Source organism: Rhinoderma darwinii, chromosome 1, assembly GCF_050947455.1.
Source record: "Rhinoderma darwinii isolate aRhiDar2 chromosome 1, aRhiDar2.hap1, whole genome shotgun sequence".
Classification (NCBI taxonomy): domain Eukaryota; kingdom Metazoa; phylum Chordata; class Amphibia; order Anura; family Rhinodermatidae; genus Rhinoderma; species Rhinoderma darwinii.
In genome coordinates, this window is record NC_134687.1 from 620,542,283 (window position 1) to 620,563,123 (window position 20,841).

Genomic DNA, 20,841 nt, shown 5'->3' on the forward strand with positions numbered 1-20,841 from the left:
GAACTTATTTGTATTTGAATTTTTTTTAATTACATTAAAATGTTATTTTCCGCGCGCCGAGCATGGTACTGTCCAGGGTGATGAAAGAGATACCGGCGATCAGTGCAGCCCATTAACTCTTTCAGCACCCTGGACAGTACCATGCTCGGCGCACGGATACGGAAACACGGAGTGCACACGGAAATCACACGGCCGCTAAAACGGGTTCACGGACCCGTCAAGAGCGGCCGTGAAAACGGTGATGTAAGTGTGCATAAGGCCTTAGACTTTTCACAGGAATTAAATCAAAGTAGATGTGAAATTTACAAATTTCATATTTTTTTGCAGAAATTAATTTTTAATCCAATTTTCTTTATAACACAGAAAGTTTTACCAGAGAAATGCAACTCAATATTTATTGCCCAGGTTCTGCAGTTTTAGGAGCTATCCCACATGTGGCCCTAGCGTGCTACTGGACTGAAGCACCGGCCTCAGAAGCAAAGGAGCACCTAGTGGATTTTGCAGCCTTATTTTTATTACAATATATTTTAGGCACCATGTCAGGTTTGAAGGGGTCTTGCGGTGCCAAAACAGTAGAAATCCCCCAAAAGTGACCCCATTTGGGAAACTACACACCTCAAGGAAATGATCTAGAGGTGTAGTGAGCATTTTGACCGCACAGGTTTTTTACAGAAATTATTGGAAGTAGGCCGTGAAAATTAAGATCTAAATTTTTCAAAGAAAATGTAGGTTTGACTAATTTTTTCTAATTTCCACAAGGACTGAAGGAGAAAAAACACCACCAAATTTGTAAAGCAATTTCTCCCGAGTAAAACAATACCCCACATGTGGTAATAAACGGCTGTTTGGACACACGGCAGGGCTTAGAAGGGAAAGAGCGCTATTTGGCTTTTGGAGCTCACATTTAGCAGGAATGGTATGCGGCGCCATGTCACATTTACAAAGCTTCTGGCAGTTCAGACACACAGCGTGTCCTCGCTCATCCGACGCGATTAAGTTCCTGTGGGAGGAAGTGAGTGACGTCACAGCGTGATCTCGCGAGAACACGCTGTGTGTCTGTGCACTGCCAGAAGCTGGGTGGTAACGAAGAGAAGTGGATGATGCTGATTCGTCAGCATCATACACTTCTATTCACAACGCCCAGCTAGTAAAACAAGTAAAAACGCCTAGATGTACGCACACAATACACGCCCAGTTGTACTTAAGAAAGGCTCATTTGCATAAATATAAAAATGGTCATAACTTGGCCAAAAATGCTCGTTTTTAAAAAAAATAAAATGTTACTGTTATCTACATTGCAGCGCCGATCTGCTGCAATAGGAGATAGGGGTTTGAAAATCTGGTGACAGAGCCTCTTTAAGTGCAGCACTCGCATTTGAGCGCTGCACTTAAGGGGTTAATGGCGGGGATCGAAGCCGTTACAGTCGGATGTCAGCTGTAAGATACAGCTGAGATCCGGTGATGCGATGATCCGGAGATCCGATTATGGCATCGGCTCAGCTTCTGAGCCGGTGCCAAACATTTGGCGTATGGGTACGGCAATTTGCAGGAATTCAATGCTTTCCATTGCGTACCCATACGGCAAATGTCGGGAAGGGGTTAAGATAAATTATTTAAATCCACACTGATAATAACATCCTAAATATGTACACCCTGGACTAAACCAAAAAAGATAAAAACATGAATAATACAATTGTTCTCTATCGGTTTATTTTTTAGAGGGTTTCTGACTAGTGGGGGTCTGAATTCCGGGACCCCCACTGATCCTGAGAATAAAGGGACCACAATGCTAGTTTAGTGCTGTGGCCCATTTCAAGTTTTTTCCTTCACAGCGATGCTCCCGGACATTGGCTGTGCAGGGAACTTCAACCCGACCCCATTCACTTGAATAGAGCTGTGCGGCAGTTCTCCAGCAGTCGGGCCCCCAAAGATCAGAAAGTGATGTCATATCTGAAAGTGATGTCATTACATTTCAAACTTCCCGTGTGCGCAGGTGGTCTCACGCTCATGGGTCGGCCGGTGACGTCACATCACCGTGCCGACGTATGTTAGTGTTAGCCAGGGGCGAGCGCCACTCACTCCCTGCTACCAGCGTACCGGCAGGGTACAATCATAAAACTGAAAAAATGTGTGATGTACACATTTCCTGGCATTGTTATTTTTCTCAATAAACAGGTCAGTCCAGGGTAGGGGGGGGCAGGCGGGGCATGTGCCTCGGACGCAACTAAGAAGGAAAGTGGGGGTGGGTGCCAGGGCCGCACCGTCCATGTTGGCGGCCTGCTGACTCTCTAAGGGTGGCGGTGCCACTGAAACCAGCCGCCGCCACCCCCCCCTAGGGATAAGAGATGAATGGCCGGGTATGTTCCATGTCCGGCCATTCAGCGACTTTCAATGATGCAAGCGGCGCGATTACTTCTTTGCGCCAATGAAAGGCGTCATCGGGCTGCTTGCATCGTTGAAGGCGCAGAATGACTTGCCCTGTCAATCAGCTCCTTTCAATGACGCAAGCAGCGTGATGACATCTTCGCACCGCTTGTGTTGTTTAACCCCAGTAGACCTGCTCAGAAGGGAGCAGGTCTGCATTGCCTCCGGATGGCGCGGGAACGGGATTAAGGTGAGTATGTAAAGTTTTTTTTATCCTAATACAAATGTGAGCAGCATTTTGTACAGGGGGGCTCTATCTACAGGGGGCTATATAGAGGTGTGGGATATATGTCAGATACTATATAAAAGGGTGGGCTATATCTACAGGGGGGCTATATACAGGGGTGGGCTATATATGGGGAACTATAGGGGGATCTATATGTGAGGCTCTATATACAGGGATTGGCTATATGTGGAGCACTATTTATAGGGGGATATATAGGTAGGGCACTATCTACAGGGGTGGGCTATGTGTTGGACACTATATACAGGAATGGGCTCTATGTGGAGCACTATCTATAGCGCGAGCTATATGTGAGGCATTTTCTACAGGGATGGGCTATATGTTGGACACTTGTGGGGCACTATATACAGGGGGGCTATATGTTGGGCACTATATACAGGGTTGGGCTATATGTGGGACACTATCTACAGGGGCTCTATGGGGTCACTATCCACAGGGGGATCTATGTAGGGCCCTATCTAACAGCGCAAGGGTCGCTTTAATCATCTCTCTTCTGACTGGCAAGGCCTTTGCATGGGCAAACCCTATCTGGGAGAGACAAGGACCAGAGACCAGTGACTTCCGGGGACTCCTCCGGACATTTCGCATTGTGTTTGAGGAGCATGGACGAGTCTCCTCTGCCGCGGCTTCCTTGTTGAACCTACACCAAGGAGACATCTCCGTGGGGGATTACGCCATCCACTTCCGCACCCTGGCGGGAGAACTGTTGTGGAACAATGAGGCCCTGGTGGCTAAATTTTGTCATGGACTGTCTCCTAACATTAAAGGAACAGTGTCATCACAAATTATTTTTTTATATGTTAAAGATGTTAGTGCTTTATTAAAAACGTTTATATTCATTTGTGTGTTTGTGTTTTACTTTTTCTTATTTTTACACTTTTTCTTCCCTATGGGGGCTGCCATTTTTTGTTCCATTTCTGTCTGTGTCGATTAACGACACATACAGACATGGAATACGGCAGCCACAGTCCCATAGGGACTGCGAACGGCTCCCGTCCCATTGACTTCCGTGTACGGCGTCTGTGTGGGAACTGCGCATGCGCCGCTCCCACACAGTCCAATTCGAAATTGGCGCCGTCCGGCGCCATTTTCCTGTGGACCGGAAGTCGCGGCCGGACAGTAATATTACTACTTCCGGTCGCGGCTTCCGGATTTGTGCACTTGGACCAGCGGCAGCAAACGGAGCGGACGGGCCGGAGGGAGCCGCGGCGGCAGGAGCAGGTAAGAGATTTCAATGTATGTTCGTGTTTGTGTGTGTTTACTACTGTATGTAAACCTACTACACTGTGTGTTAGCTCAAAAAATGGCGACGCACAGTGTAGGAGGTTACACCGTTCAAACCCCTCGTTTATCCCGGCACTAGCCAGGATAAAGGAGGGGGGGATGCTGAGAGCTCACTAGAGCGAGGGCTTTTAACCCAATGTTGCAATGCTGCAATTTTGGGAATAGCTCCATCTAGTGACCAAAAATGGGTAGTATTATAAATTAGAATAAATTTATAATATTTCCTGACTCGAGAAAAAAATAAAAAAAATTTGAACAATGTTTAATCACCCACACACTAAATGTTTAATTAAAAAAAACAAACATGTTTTTCTGGCAACACAATGCCTTTAAGGATGAACTTGCCGCTCGAGATCTGCCGTCTACCCTGCATGACCTCATCCTTCTGGCCGCCCGGATTGATAGAAGGCTCTGAGAACGGCTCCAAGAGGTTTGTCGGGAGGGAGGTCTTCCTAGTCCAGTCTCTACCTTGCAGCAACCCCTGCTGTCCTCAGATGCCGATCCTCCTAAGGAGTCTGTGAGGATGGACCAATGTAAGCTATCTACCCAAGAGAGACAACACAGACACACTTCAGGACTCTGTCTTTATTGTGGCTTCGGAGGCCATCCTGTGCGTCTGTGTCCCCAAGAGCCTCAAAGTCTAGGGTTGGAAGGAGAGACAACCTTGGTCAAAGAAGGACTAAATTGTCCGTCTAAATTGTCCATACCCGTGACCATAGTGTCCGGTGAGAAAACGCATCAGGTCTCTGCGTATCTGGACTCTGGATTCGCTGCTAATTTCATTTGTAGAGACCTGGTGGACCTTCTTCAATTACCCACTACCCCTGTGGAGAGGCCGTTGATGGTTGCATCGGTAAATGGACTACCTCTGCCAGACCCAGTTATAGCTGTGACCAAGCCGCTGAGGCTCCAAGTAGGGGCTCTCCACTCTGAGCTTCTATCGTTCTATGTCCTATACAATGCCGTTAACCCTGTGCTGCTGGGCCTGCCTTGGCTCCGACTACATGCCCCAGTCCTGGACTGGAACTCTGGAGAGGTTCTCCAGTGGGGCCCCGAGTATCACAGCTGTTGCCTGGTGCAGATTCGTTTGGCTCAGCCTCCTCTGCCTCGGTCATTGGCAGGATTGCATGGTCATTATGCTGCATTTTCGGACATCATCAGCAAAAGGGAGGCGGAGATGCTGCCCCGCACCGGGCTTATGACTGTCCTATCGAGCTGATTCCTGGTGCATCCCTTCCCCGTGGTAGGGTATATCCTCTCTCCTTGCCAGAGACTCTGTCCATGTCCGCCTATGTTAAAGAGAACTTGGAGAGGGGCTTCATACGGAAGTCTTCCTCCCTGGCTGGAGCCGGGTTCTTCTTCGTCAAAAAGAAGGATTGCTCCCTGCGTCCTTGTATTGACTACCGGGGTCTCAATCAGATCACGGTGAAAAATAAGTATCCGTAGCTACTGATCTCAGAACGGTTTGATCGTATACGTGGTGCCAAGATTTTTTCCAAACTAGACCTGCATGGGGCTTACAACCTAATCCGGATTCTCCAGGGTGAAGAATGGAAGACTGCATTTAACTCCGTGATGGAAACTATGAATATCTAGTAATGCCCTTCGGCCTGTGTAATGCTCCCGTGGTCTTCCAGGAGTTCGTTAATGATATTTTCCGTGATCTCCTCTATGTTTGTGCTGTGGTCTATCTTGATGACATCTTGATTTTTTTCTCCAGATCCTATGACGCATCAGAGACATGTCCATCAAGCTTTGCTGCAGTTGAGAATCGTCTGCACGCCAAGTTGGAGAAGTGCGTGTTTGAAAAAGATGCTCTACCCTTCCTGGGCTACATTGTCTCGAATAGAGGTGTCAAGATGGATCCTGAAAAGGTAAAGTCTGTCCTGGAATGGCCACGCCCTCAAGGCTTGAGGGCCACACAGCGCTTTCTGGGATTCGCCAATTTTCACAGACAGTTTATTCCAAACTTCTCCTCATTGACATCTCCTATCTCTGACCTCACTAAGAAGGGCATGAATGCCAAGGTGTGGACTCCTGAGGCAGAGTCCGCATTCAATAGCCTGAAGAGTGCCTTCACGTCAGCCTCTATCCTCCATCATCCAGATGTTTCCCTACAGTTCTCGTTGGAGGTGGACGCATCCTCTGTCGGTGCTGGTGCACTCCTGTACCAGAGAGGTTCCAAGGGCAATTCAATGGTATGTGGATATTTCTCTAAGCTCTTCTGCCCAAGGACATTATGGACTTTGTTTCTTCCTGCTCAGTGTCTGCAGATAACAAGGTTGCTCACTCCAGACCTGCTGGCCTGCTCCAGCCATTGCCTGTGCCTGATGCTCCCTGGTAGCATATAGCTATGGACTTTATCACTGACCTGCCTCTCTCTGCTGGATGCAGTACTGTCTGGGTGGTTGTGGATCGATACAGCTTCTTATACCACACCACATGGCGCTGTAGGGCTTCAGGACATGATCTGACAAGTCCACCCCTCCCATGTACCTATTGTAGTCTAGGATGCAGTCTGGTTTGGGGTTCTCTGTACTGGTACCTTGTACAGGTACATGGGTACTGGTGTGGCCATGTACTGATGTCAATACAAGGACATCTCTCTTGTCCTTGTACTTGACACACAATATGTTGCTGCTAGAATGTGCCCTGCTCTCACCCCTTCTTGATTTCCCAAGAAGAGTCTTAGGGAGGCATCTCATACTTTTTCTAGCAGTGCCGCATGCCGCAGTACTTCTGGAAGCGAGGCACATGGATAGTGGGACGCTGGTATAAAAGTTATCCAGGTAGAGGTGGTAACCCTGGTCCAGCAGTGGATGCACCAAATCTCACACAATTTTTGCATTAACTCCCAGTAAGGAGGGGCATTCTGGGGGCTGAATACTGGTGTCCTTCCCTTCATATATCCTAAATTTGTACGTATACTCTGATGCACTCTCGCACAGCTTATACATCTTCACGCCATACCTTGCCCTCTTACTCAGCAGGTACTGGCGGAATTGAATCCTCCTTTTAAAATGTACCAAGGACTCATAAATAGAAATACAATTCCCGGGGGTGTATTTTTGGGAAAACCGGGCACTGAAATAGTCTAATAGGGGTCTCCGTTTATACAAGCGGTCAAAACTAGGGTCATCTCGGGGTGGGCACTGCTCATTATCAGTATAATGTAAGAAGCAAAGTATTGCCTCATAACGCATCCTGGACACGGCCATGCGGTACATCGCGGTGTGGTATAAGAAAAAGCCTCTTTTTTTGTTATTTAAGGTTCCAGTTCAGTTCTGAAGAGGCTTTGAGGGACATATATATTAGAAACCCCTTTAAAACACCCCATTTTCGAAATGAGGCCCTCAAAGTATGCAAAACAGCATTTAGAAAGTTTATTAACCATTTAGGTGTTTCACAGGAATTTAAAGCAAAGTAGAGATGAAATGTACATATTTCTTTTTTATTTTGTCAGAAAATCCTTATTATTCAATTTTTTTCTGTAAAACAGAAAGTTTTACCCGAGAAACGCAGCTCAATACGTATTGCCCAGATTCTCCAGTTTTGAGAAATATCCCACATGTGGCCCTAGTGTGGTAAAGGACTGAAGCACCGGCCTCCGAAGCAAAGCAGCACCTAGTGGATTATGAGGCCTGCTTTTTATTAGGTACCATGTCCGGTTTGAAGAGATCTTGTGGTGCCAAAACAGTGGAAACCCCCCAAAAACGACCCTATTTTGGAAACTAGATCCCTTGAGGAATTCATTGTAGTTTTCATGGGGTGCATGTGACTTTTTGATCAGTTTTTGTTCTATTTTTAAGAGGCGTGGTGACTATAAAACAGCAATTCTACTATTATTTTTTTATTCTATTTTTTTTACAGCGTTCACTGTGCGCTATAAATGACATATTCACTTTATTCTGCGAGGCGATACCATATGTTTATAGTTTTTTTTTATGTCTTATGACGTTTGCACAATAAGATGCTTTTTATTAAACATCATGTACTTTTTGTGTTGCAATATTCTAGGAGCTATAATGGTTTTTTTTCCCATAAAAAAAGCAGTGCGAGGACTTGTTTTTTGCGTATTGAACTGCAGTTTCGATCAGAACCATTTTTAGGTACATGCGACTTTTTGATCTCTTTTTATTCCATTTTTTGGAAAGTGAAGTGACCAAAAAATTGTGATTCTGGTATGGCTTATTATTATTTTCTTTTACGGCGTTTACCGTGCGGGATAAATAACTAAATACTTTTGTAGTTCAGGCCGTTACGGACGTGGCGATACCAATTATGTATAGTTTATTCGTTTATTTTTATTAATAATAACGGACTGATAAGGGAAAAAGGGGGATTTTTACTTTTGTTACTTTTAAAACTTTTCTTTTCTTATTTTTACACAGCTTTTTTTTAACTTTATTACTTTATCCCACTAGGGGACTTGAGGGCAGGAGGCCCTGATCACTATTCTAATACACTGCACTACGCATGTAGTGCAGTGTGTATTAGAGCTGTCAGCTACTCACTGACAGCAAGCATAGTGGGTCCTGACTTAGTCAGGACCCACTAGGCTTCCGTAGATGGCATAGCCGGACGCCATTATTAGGCATCCGGTTGCCATAGCCACCATCGCCGGCCGCTATCGTGTAGCGGGCCGACGATGGTAGCTTAACCCCTAAGAAGCTGCGATCGCTATTGAACGCGGCTTCCAAGGGGTTAATCAGCGGGGACACAGAGATCGGTCCCCGCTGAAGGAGCTGCGTCAACTGCTGTATGAGACAGCAGCTGTCACAGCTCCTGTATGTGTCGGGAAGACGGCCAAAATTGCCGTTACTCCCGCAACGTACTATTCCGGCGCTAAGAGCAAACGATGCACTTAGCACGACGGAATAGTATGTCGCTAAGCGCTAAGGGGTTAACAAACAAACAAAAGCACAATTTCATCACTGATTACAATAGTGGACAAAAAACCCTCAAGAACATCCTACAGAAACATTGGAACATTTTGCGCAGTGACCCAGTGCTAAAGACAATTATACCAGAGAGGCCAGGCTTCACATATAGAAAGGGACGTAGCATCAAAAACATCATTGCACCAAGTAGATTAAAGGAAGACAAAAGACCTATACCTGTCAGGGTTACTTTCCCTGTGATTTCACATCGAATAACCACCTCTGTAAATTTGAAACTGAGTGCATGCGTAGAAGAAATACACCAGACAGAGAAGTGTTGGTACAGGTCCTCTCTCAGTGAAGTAGGAAATGCAACTGCACTTTATTACACAAGAGTTACAAGTTTTCTCTGTAAAAATGTGTGACGTGCTTAACCCCTTCCCTCTTTAGCCACTTTTGACCTTCCTGACAGAGCCTCATTTTTCAAATCTGACATGTGTCACTTTATGTGGTAATAACTCCGGAATGCTTTCACCTATCCAAGCGATTCTGAGATTGTTTTCTCGTGACACATTGGACTTTATGTTACTGGCAAAGTTTGCTCGATATGTTCAGTATTTAATTGTGAAAAACACCAAAAATTAGCGAAAAATTGCAAAAATTAGCATTTTTCTCAATTTAAATGTATCTGCATGTAAGACAGGCAGTTATACCGCACAAAATTGTTGCTAATTAACATCACCCATATGTCTACTTTAGATTGGCATCGTTTTTTGAACATCCTTTTATTTTTCTATGACCTCACAAGGCTTAGAACTTTAGCAGCAATTTCTCACATTTTCAAGAAAATTTCAAAAGGCTATTTTTACAGGGGCCAGTTCAGTTGTGAAGTGGTTTTGAGGGTCTTATATATTAGAAACACCCAAAAGTTCACCCTATTTTACAAACTTCACCCCTCAAAGTATTCAAAACAGCATTTAGAAAATGTCTTAACCCTTTACACATTTCACAGGAATTAAAGCAAAGTAGAGGTGAAATTTACAAATTTCATATTTTTCTGCAGAAATAAATATTTAATACAATTTTTTTTATAACACAGAAGGTTTTACCAGAGAAATGCAACTCAATATTTGTTGCCCAGTTTCTGCAGTTTTAGGAAATATCCCACATGTGGCCGTAGCGTGCTACTGGAATGAAGCACCGGCCTCAGAAGCAAAGGAGCACCTAGTGGATTTTGGGGCCTTATTTTTGTTAGAATATATTTTATGCACCATGTCAGGTTTGAAGGGCTCTTGCAGTGACAAAACAGTAAAAATCCCCCAAAAGTGACCCCATCTGGGAAACTAGACACCTCAAGGAAATTATCTAGGGGTGTAGTGAGCATTTTGACCGCACAGGTTTTTTACAGAAATTATTGGAAGTAGGCCGTGAAAATTAAGATCTACATTTCTTCAAAGAAAATGTAGGTTTAGCGATTTTTTTTCTAATTTCCACAAGGACTAAAGGAGTAAAAGCACTGCAAAATTTGTAAAGCAATTTCTCCCGAGTAAAACAATACCCCACATGTGGTAATAAACGGCTGTTTGGACACACGGCGAGGCTGAGGAGGGAAAGAGCGCCATTTGGCTTTTGGAACTCAAATTTAGCAGGAATGGTTTGCGGAGGCCATGTCACATTTACAAAGCCCCTGAGGGGATAAAACAGTGGAAACCCCCCACAAGTGACCCCATTTTGGAGACTACACCCATTGTGGAAATTATCTAGGGGTATAGTGAGCGATTTGACCCCACAGTTTTTTTGCAGAAATTATTGGAAGTAGGCCCTGAAAATAATAATCTACATTTTTTCAAAAAAAATCTAGGTTTAGCTAATTTTTTCTCATTTCCAGAAGGACTGAAGGAGAAAAACCACCACAAAATTTGTAAAGCAATTTCTCCCGAGTAAAACAATACCCCACATGTGGTAATAAACGGCTGTTTGGACACACGGCAGGGCTTAGAAGGGAAAGAGCACTATTTGGCTTTTTGAGATCACATTGAGCAGGAATGATTTGCGGAGGCCAGGTCACATTTGCAAAGCCCCTGAGGGGACAAAACAATGAAAACGCCAAAAAAGGGACTCCATTTAGGAAACTACACCTCTTGAGGAATTCATCTAGGGGTGCAGTGAGCATTTTGACCCCACAGATGTTTCATAGAATTTATTAGAATTAGGCAGTGAAAATAAAAACAGTCCTTTTTCTTCAATAAGACGTAGCTTTAGCGCAAATTTTTTCATTTTCTCAACAAATTAAGGAAAAAAAGAACCCAACATTTGTAAAGCAATTTCTCCCGAGTACGGAAATACCCCATATGTGGTCATAAACTGCTGTTTGGGCAAACGGCAGGGCTCAGAAGGGAAGGACCACCATTTGGAGTGCAGATGTTGCTGGATTGGTTTCTGGGCGCCTGTGGGCCCAAAACAGTGGAAACCCCCCAGAAGTGACCCCATTTTGGAAACTACACCCCTCAATGCATTTACCAAGGGGTGTAGTAAGCATTTTAACCCTGCAGGTGTTTTGTAGAAATTAGTGTTCACTCGATGTTGCAGAGTGAAAATGGGATTTTTTTCCATAGATATGCCAATATGTGGTGCCCGGCTTGTGCCACCATAACAAGACATCTCTCTAATTATTATGCGGTGTTTCCCGGTTTTAGAAACACCCTACATGTGGCCCTAATCTTTTGTCTGGACATATGACAGGGCTCAGAAGTGAAGAGCACCATGCGGAGTGGAGGCCTAATTTGGCGATTTACAAAGTATTGGTTCACAAATGCAGAGGCTCAGATGTGAAATAATAAAAAGAAACCCCTGATAAGTGACCCCCACTATGGAAACTGCACCCCTCAAGGCATTTATTAAGTGGTGTAGTGAGCATTTTCACCCCACAGGTCTTTTCCATAAATGAATGCGCTGCAAGTAGTGCAAATTAAAAATTTATATTTTTCCCTAGATATGCCATTCAGTGGCAAATATGTCATGCCCAGCTTATGACGCTGGAGACACACACCCCAAAAATTGTTAAAAGGGTTCTCCCGGGTATGACGATGCCATATATGTTGAAGGAAACTGCTGTTTGGGGACGCTGTAGGGTTCAGAGCCGAGGGAGCACCATTTGGCTTTTGGAGAGCAGATTTTGCTTGGTACTATATTTGTTTGAGTATTGCTGGTGTTTTATAATGTGGGGGTACATGTAAGCGGGGCGGAGTATATAAGGGGCATAGTCAGGTGGTATATAAAAAAAAAAATGATCCATAGATGTGTGTTACGCTGTGAAGCAATCCTTTCCGCACAGGCCAGTGTCGCACTGATAAATGGTGTCATTTCTTATCCCCCTTTTGGTCCACACTCCGCACCTTTTGTAGTTTGGGGAATTTTTCTGGGAAAGTGTTGTCCTGGTATAATACGGGCACCGTCGCTTCCAGCGGATATGTTTGGGCTCTCCCCTTCCTGGTTCCCTAATTTTAGGTCCTTGATAAATCGCCTCTTGAAACAGAAGAAATGTTCCCCTCGGGCACAACTGCATATTTTTTTATTTCCTGACTTATTGGAGCCATAACTAATTTTATTTTTCATAGACGTAGCGGTATGAGGGCTGGTTTGTTGCGGGACGAGCTGTAGTTATTATTGGTACCATTTTGGGGTACATGTGACTTTTTGATCACCTTTTATCCTATTTTTTGGGATGCCAGGTAAACAAAAAAACGCAATTCTGGCACAGCTTTTTTCGTTTTTTTTATACAGCGTTCACCATGCATTATAAATAACATTTAGGCTTTATTCTGTGGGTCAGTACGATTCTGGCGATCCCTAATTTATAGCACTTTTTTATGTTTTACAACTTTTTGCACAATAAAATTACTTTTGTAAAAAGAATGTATTTTTTCTGTCGCCAAGTTGTGAGAACCATAACTTTTTAATTTTTTTGTCGACGGAGGTGTATGAGGGCTTGTTTTTTGCGGGACGAGCTATAGTTTTTATAGGATACATTTTTGGATACGTGCGACTTTTTGATCACTTTTTATTCTAATATTTGTAGGGCAAAGTGACCAAAAAGCAGAAACTCTGGTAAAGTTTTTTACGTTTTTTTTTTAACGCTGTTCACCACGTGCAATAAATAATATAATATTTTGATACCTCAGGTCGTTACGGTCGTGGCGATACCAAATACATATGGTTTATTTATTTAAGAGTAAAAGGGGGATTGTGTTTTATTTGATTACTTGAAACTTTTATTGTTTTCAAACTTTTATTTTTTGCACTTTTTTTTACAATTTTTTATACTTTTTTTACACTTTTCTTCAAGTCCCACTAGGGGACTTGAAGGTCCAACGGTCAGATTTTTTTTTTCCGAATACATTGCACTACCTATGTAGTGCAATGTATTAGATCTGTCAGTCATTCACTGACAGCAAGCCGATTAGGCTTCGCCTCCCGGCGGGGCCTAAATCGGCTTCCGTAATGGCAGAGCAGGAGACCATTGTGTCTCCTGTTGCCATAACAGCAGTCGCCAGTCCCGATTGCCTCTCAGGGCTGGCGATCTGCTAGTAATGGCTACGATGCAGCAATCGCTTTCGATTGCTGCATCGAAGGGGTTAATGGCAGGGATCGGAGCTAGCTCCGGTTCCTGCCGTTACAGGTGGATGTCAGCTGTACAGTACAGCTGACTTCCACCGCTGATGACGCTGGATCAGCTCCTGACCCGGCGCCACCTTGCCGGCAGCTACGGAAGCCGATCAGGTCTTCTATCCGGGCGGATCTTGACCGGCTTCGGTGCTAGGCAGACCGGGAGGCCAGTATTAGGCCTCCGGTTGCCATTGCAGCCACCGGAACCCCGGCAATTTCATTGCTGGGGCTCCGATGAGCTGCAAACACCTTAAGTGCAGTGATCGCGTTTGAGCGCTGCACTTAAGGGGTTAATGGCGGGGATCGAAGCTAATTTCGGTCCCCGCCGTTACAGCCGGATGTCAGCTGTAAGATACAGCTGAGATCCGACGATGATGGCACCGACTCAGCTTCTGAGCCGGTGCCAAACATTTGACGTAAATGTACGGCATTTTGCGGGAAGTCAATGCTTTCCATGACGTACATTTACGTCAAATGTCGGGAAGGGGTTAAGCCCGATTTGTAAAGGATCTGCCAGACACAGCTTCTGTGTCGACGTCCGTGGGTAATCAGTCTGCACCTGCTCCTATGTCTGTGAGACTGACTCCATCTTCCACCACTCAGGATGGCAGGCTTAGGAGTGGGAGAGTCTATTCCTCCTTTGCCTGTGATTCTGCTCTGCTTGTTTCCTGGCTCTGCTGCTGCTGCTTGAACTACTGATCCTCTGCTTGTTATTGACCTTGGCTTACTGACCACTCTCCTGCTCAGCGTTTTGTACCTCGTGCACTCCTGGTTTGACTCGGCTCGTTCACTACTCTCGTTGCTCACGGTGTCTCCTTGGGCAGCTGCCCCGTTTCCCTAGCTTCTGTGTACCCTTGTCTGTTTGTCTGTCGTGCACTTACTGAGCGTTAGGACCGTCGCCCAGTTGTACCCCGTCGCCTAGGACGGGTCGTTGCAAGTAGGCAGGGACTGAGTGGTGGGTAGATTAGGTCTCACCTGTCTGTCTCCCTACCCCGTCATTACACTATTGGTTCTATTCAGTGTGACGTTCATCTGCACATTCCTCTTGCATTCCAGGGCGGTGTCTCTATGGGCGTTGTCCCATCTTGTTGCATAGATTCTTTGTGAAATATACTGATATGTAGCTTATGTAAGGGTAATAATGTTTTTACAAGCAATATACATGCTAATGATCCCTCACAGTCCCCCCATAAAATATTATTACTCTATTACTCTATCCATGAGTCTTGCCTAGCAACCTACTACTGACCACTCGAACCAGGCGGGTAGGGGTTTTGTATTTCTTCACCAGCTTGAGACGAGCTACTCCTTATGAGTAACCCCCCTTTGTACCTGGACTTCCAAGGTTTCTGAATGGTCCTAACTTTCCCTATTCTCCTCAGGATACAGGATGGTTGTCTTTAAAGGGACTGTCGGTGTCACCTCGTCTATTTGTGTAACCATAATAGGCACAGTCTGTTCTGCAGCTTTCGTCATCATTTTCCTGATACAAGAGAGAACACAGCACACAAGGACAGAGAATAGTATTAAAAAGACCACTATCCCTATTCCTATTTGTGCTAATATTTTCTGCCATCCAGTCATCCATGAAAAATACTGGTCCCATGGGTCGGTAATACCTGAGTTCCTTTTCAACTCTTGAGATAAGCTCTCCAACTTATTTATGGCCATTGTGAGTTTTCCTTTGGGCCCGGTGTTGTCGGGGATATACGTACAACAGGTTGTCCCTATCATTCTGAATACCCCACCTTTTTCAGCCAATACCATATCAAGAGCCATTCTATTCTGGAATGTCATAGTTGAGGTGGGCCCTAGCTGGTCGGCTAACCCTTGTAAAGCATCTCGGGTATAATTTACAAACCCTGCTGGTTGTAATATATATAATTAATCCAGTCTACATTTTTATTAACGGTAATAATTGGGATAAGAGACTCAAATCCTGCCTTTACCTGATCTCTAGCCTTGAACTCGTCTGGCACCCCCCTCGGGACACCAATTGTATCTATATACACACATGTGGATCGAAGCTTACCGTTGGGGATGCTTCCCTCTTTCTGCGGTGGTAAGATCCTTTTGTTGGTTCTTCATCTGAACCTTCGCCAAAATTGTGGAAAGGCATAATTGCTTTAGCCAATGCACACTCTCCTTTCCATTGCCCCTCAAGTCTGGTTCTGATTTTCATATCCCCACATATCCAGTATATATCGCCCAAAGACTGCACCTGATTCTGAGTGATAGATGCATTTAATGAGCTGTACTTTGAACAGTACCCTTCCGAGAAGTTCCCTAGGAACCTGCCATTCCCTTCTGTATTGGTATAACATGTGTAGTTGCCTTTGTAAATGGTAAGTCCCTGGGCTTGTTTGGGTGTCTTGGTGACTATGGGGTATTCCTTTTTCCAGGACTCGCATACTGTGTGGTCTAATGTTATATTGGTGTATAGGCTTAGGAAACATTCTTCAGCATCGTCAGGAATGTTAAGTGGTACTATCCCTAGGTGTGGGCGGGCTCCTGCACACACATAGCAGTTGGACTTATTCACTGTCCGTGCCGTGTATTGTACCCACTCTAACCAGACATTATGGTCCCCAAATCCGGTTTCTACGGCCATAGTGTCTTCCAATCCTAGGTCAGCCATGGCCATCATATTTTTATGCATCTGTATTTGGGGTCGCAACATGTTTATCTGTCTCTCGGGGTTCAACTTTCTCCATTCTTAGGAGTCTACCATGTCTCCTAGTCTGAATTTTCCCATTCCTCCGTTTGCTCCCCCATGGGTCCCTAATATGTATGAGTCTTGGTCTGTTTTACTAGGGTTTTCTATGGTGAGGATCAAGCCTAATCCTGACAGACCACATGCTTTCCTTGATAGCGTCATCCTAGTTAGAAGTGACTTTCCATTAATGTCTTTCCTTTCTAAGGCACTCTGTGGGCGATATCCCCAATGGTCCCCCGTGTTCCAGCCCACCGCCCCCCAGTATGTACAATGATTGGCGTAATAATTGTCTGTTACACATATATATTGAGTGCTTTGATCACACAGTTGATAAGCATTCCAATATCCGCATGTTTGTTTGATACAACCACGTTAGTTTTTGAAGGATGTTACAGACTCAAGTTCAAACTGGTATGTAGCTACATGTGTATTAGAAGAATTATACCAAAAGGTGGTCACCCCATCAGCCTGGGTGATTGCTACATATCCTCCCTCAGCACTAACACGAAAAAGGATAAGGATGTATATGGTGATAGTCATTCTTTGAAAGGGACCCCCTTGCAGTGTGAGGCATGGATCCATGTCGGCCTTCCTTCCAGCTTAACTGCAGTGGGCGAGATCAGGAGGACCTGGTATGGACCCTCGAATCTGGCTTCTAAGGCCCCTCTGATGTGTCTTTTTACCAGTACACAGTCTCCTGGTTGTAGCTTGTGCACCCCTGGGACGGAATCTGGGTCTGGAATGGAAGAAAACACTGCAGCATGTGTCAACAATGTACTGAGGGAAATGACAAAATTAACAAGGCTATCATTTCCTAGACTAAGCTGTTGTGGGTGGTAACATCCCATACTGGGAGGACCCCCAAACAGGACTTCATATGGGGTGCTTCCTGTTGGCTGTTTGGGGGTATTTCTGACCGAGTACAAAGCAATGGGCAATACTTCGGGCCATGGCAGGGAAAGTTCTTTAGTGGCTTTAAGAATTTTACTTTTCAGAGCACCGTTCATCCTTTCCACTTTGCCACTGCTTTGAGGGTGGTATGGGGTGTGTAGTCCGAGATCTGCACCCACCATCTTCCAAATGTCTCTGGTAACATCTGCAATAAATGCTGGTCCCTAATCACTTTCTATGACTTCAGGGATACCGAATCTGCAGACTAACTCTGTCAGCAGTCGTTTCACCGTGGTTTTTGCGGTCATGTTGGACACTGGGTAAGCTTCAGGCCATCCTGAGAACATGTCCACCACCACCAGGACATATTTATACCTTCCACTATTTGGTAATTGCATATGGTCTATCTGTATCCTTTGAAACGGGTACAATGGTCTTGCCAAGTGTTTCTTTGGAGTGGGTACAGTTCTTCCTGGATTGCAGGTATTGCAGATTTCACAGCTTTGGGTGTATTGCTTAACTGGTATGGAAATTCTGGGTGCTACGTATACTTTGTTTATGGCAGCAATCATCTGATTCTTCCCTCTGGGTACTATTCCATGGGCCCATTGTACTGTAGATGGGTAAAGCGCTCTGGGTAGACATATTCGGTTTCCTTTTCTCCAGAGTTCATCCTGCAACGTTTGTATCGCCCCTGTTCTGAGCCATTCTTCTTTCTCGTGGGTCGGGGCTTGTTTTTGGAATTCCTGGAGGGTCTTGACTCCTGGATTATCCGTTTTCTCCCTCTCCTGTTCTTCTTCTTTCATTTTTCCCCTCGTCATTACGTACACACCTGCTTCCTTTCGAGGTCCTATGGCTGCTTGCATTGCCTCTTCATCCGCAAACTGATTTCCTTGGGCTTCTGCCGTATGGGGGCGTGGCCTGGACGGACATGGAAGGAGTCGCATAACCGCTGAGTTCCCATGTGCTTTAACTTTGATTACTGCCACTTGCAGGGGGAGCTGGAGGGCCTCCAGTAAATTCTCCACCGCCTCTGCATTCTTGATAGGAGATTCGGTGGCTGTCTTGTAGCTCCGCATGGCCCATATCTGACCAAAATCATGCGCCACCCCGAATGCATATCTAGAGTCAGTATAGATATTGACGGTTCGTCCTTCTGCATGTCTGCAGTCTTCAGTTAGGGCTATCAGCTCCGCCTCTTGCGCTGATACGTGCGGTGGAAGGGATCCGGCTGTAATGACCATGGTAGGGGACACCACAGCATATCCAGTGTGGAAAGACCCCCATTCATCCGCATATCTGGATCCATCAGTGAAGAGGGTAAGGTCAGCATTGACTATCATCTGTTCAGTCACCGTAGGCAAATGCGATGTTTCATGGTGCATCGCCTGGAGGCAGTCGTGTTCGTGGGCATCTGGATCATCATAATCCGTCATGAGCGGGGGTTATAGGTGTGGGAAGAAAACCCATCTGTATAATCCCCCCGAGAGAGAGAGAGGAAGCAGTGTAACTGGATTCAGGATTGTGCATCTCTGTAGGGTCATATTTTCTGGGAGAAGAAGAGAACATTGGATTCTTATATGCCGTTGTGAAGAGAGATGCTTTTGTTGCCTTTGGTCAATGATGGCTTTGAGATCATGTGGAGCCAATATCGTAACTGAATGTCCTAGAAGAACGTCAGACGTTTTATCCAGCAATTCTTTGGCGGCCAGCGCAGCTTTAAGACATACAGGGGCCGCTTGTGAGACAGAGTCCAGTTTACAAGAGTAATATCCAATGGGACGATGTTTCCCTACATGATGTTGGGTTAAAACTCTGGATGCATGGCCGCAGTATTCTGACACGAAGAGGAAAAACGGTCGTTGATAGTCGGGGATGCCGAGGGCTGGCGCGGGGACAATCAGTTCTTTGAGTCTTTGTACCGCATCCACGGCTTCCACAGGTCGATGTGGATTCCAGACTACATCCTTCAAGGCATCATACAGTGGTTGCATAAGGGCAGAAGCATTGGGAATCCACTGTCTACAGTAGGTGACCATACCCAGGAACGCTTGGAGTTGTTTTACTCCCCTTGGGAGGGAAATATCTCGAATAGCAAACTTCCGGTCTTCAGTAAGGCGTTTCACTCCTGTGTCCTAGGAAAACAACTTTGGTGGCACACCACTGGAGCTTCTTTAGAGAAACCTTACAATTAATTTTTGCAAGAAACTGGAGCAGGCGTAGATAGAAATGATGACTTGTCTGTTTGTCCGGACAACAAAGGAGTAGGTCCTCCACGTATTGGAGGAGTGTGGCTTCAGGGTGAGTTCATAACCAAGGATCCAGGCACATGGAGAGGACCTGAGAAAAGTGATTGGGTGAATTCTGTGCTCCTTGTGGCATAACTGTCCAAGTGTACTGAGCTCCTCTGTAGGTGAACGCAAAAAGATAATGACAATCAGGATGTAGAGGGACACTGAAGAAAGCATTGGCCAAATCAATAACCGTGAAGTATGTAGAGTCGTTCGGAATGTTACTCAGCAGAGTATGTGGGTTGGGGACCACTGGACTTTCTAGTACTGTGGCAGCGTTAACTGCTCTCAGATCCTGGACCATGCGAAATTTATCGGGTTCTCCTTTCGGAGTTTTCTTCTTCACAGGGAAGAGGGGGGTATTGGCTGGAGATATGCAGTGGATAAGGGCGCCATTCCGTAGTAGTTCCTGAATCTGGGCTCCCAAGGAAGCTTCTTATGTAGCCTTCAAAGGATATTGTGATAGCCATGGTATTTGCACACCTTCTTTGAGGAACACTTGAACAGGTGGAACGGGTAATTTCCCTATATCTTCCGGGCCCGTGGACAACAAAGAATCGGGGACCTGATTGTAGAAATATTCCGGAATGGGGGTGGGAGGGGGTTGGTGTAGAAGCAAGGGGATAGCCCTGATCTGACAGGTCTCTTCCTGGGACAGATGAGTGTCTAAACCAAGGTACATTCCAGAGTCTTCGTAGCGGATAATCGCGTGAAGTTTTTGTAACAAGTCCGTTCCCAACAGGTTGAGAGGACAGGTATTGGAAACCACAAATCTGGAGAGAATCTCAGAGCACAGAGTAGAGACTTAGCCCAGTGGCGCCCCTACATGCTGGGAGGGTGCAGCACCCTGTGCACTCGCACAGGTGACACACCCCTAAGGCCAAACTTTATCTTCGATTATATTATAGGTGAGTGAGAAGCTGAAGACATCTGAGCAGCAAACTGCAGAAATGCGTTGTGGCCGAGAGAAGTCATCATAGAGGCCTGGACTGAATGGAAAGGAAAAGAGAAAAAGAACAACTAGAATCTGACATCACCTGTGAGTCACTTAATGTAAATGTTTATTCTGCCTCTAATCTGTACTGTAGTCACTGTATGATCTGCAGCGAGATGATTATTTTTTTTAATGTGAAACAGCATCTCCCAGCATATTCTTACTATTGTTTGGGCCATGCTGGGAGTAGTATACAATTTAGTGCAAACCTATACGGCAGTGGTTGCACTAAATTGAGCTGTATTTGTGCTGGTGTTGTATTTATGTACTGAGCTTGGTTCTGGTGATGTATATATGGACTGAGCTTGGTTCTGGTAGTGTGTATATATATATATATTGAGCTTGGCTCTTGTGCTGTATTTATGTACCGAGCTTTGTTCTGGTACTGTGTATATGTATTGAGCTTTGTTCTGGTGCTATATATACGTACTGAGCTTGCTTCTGATACTGTG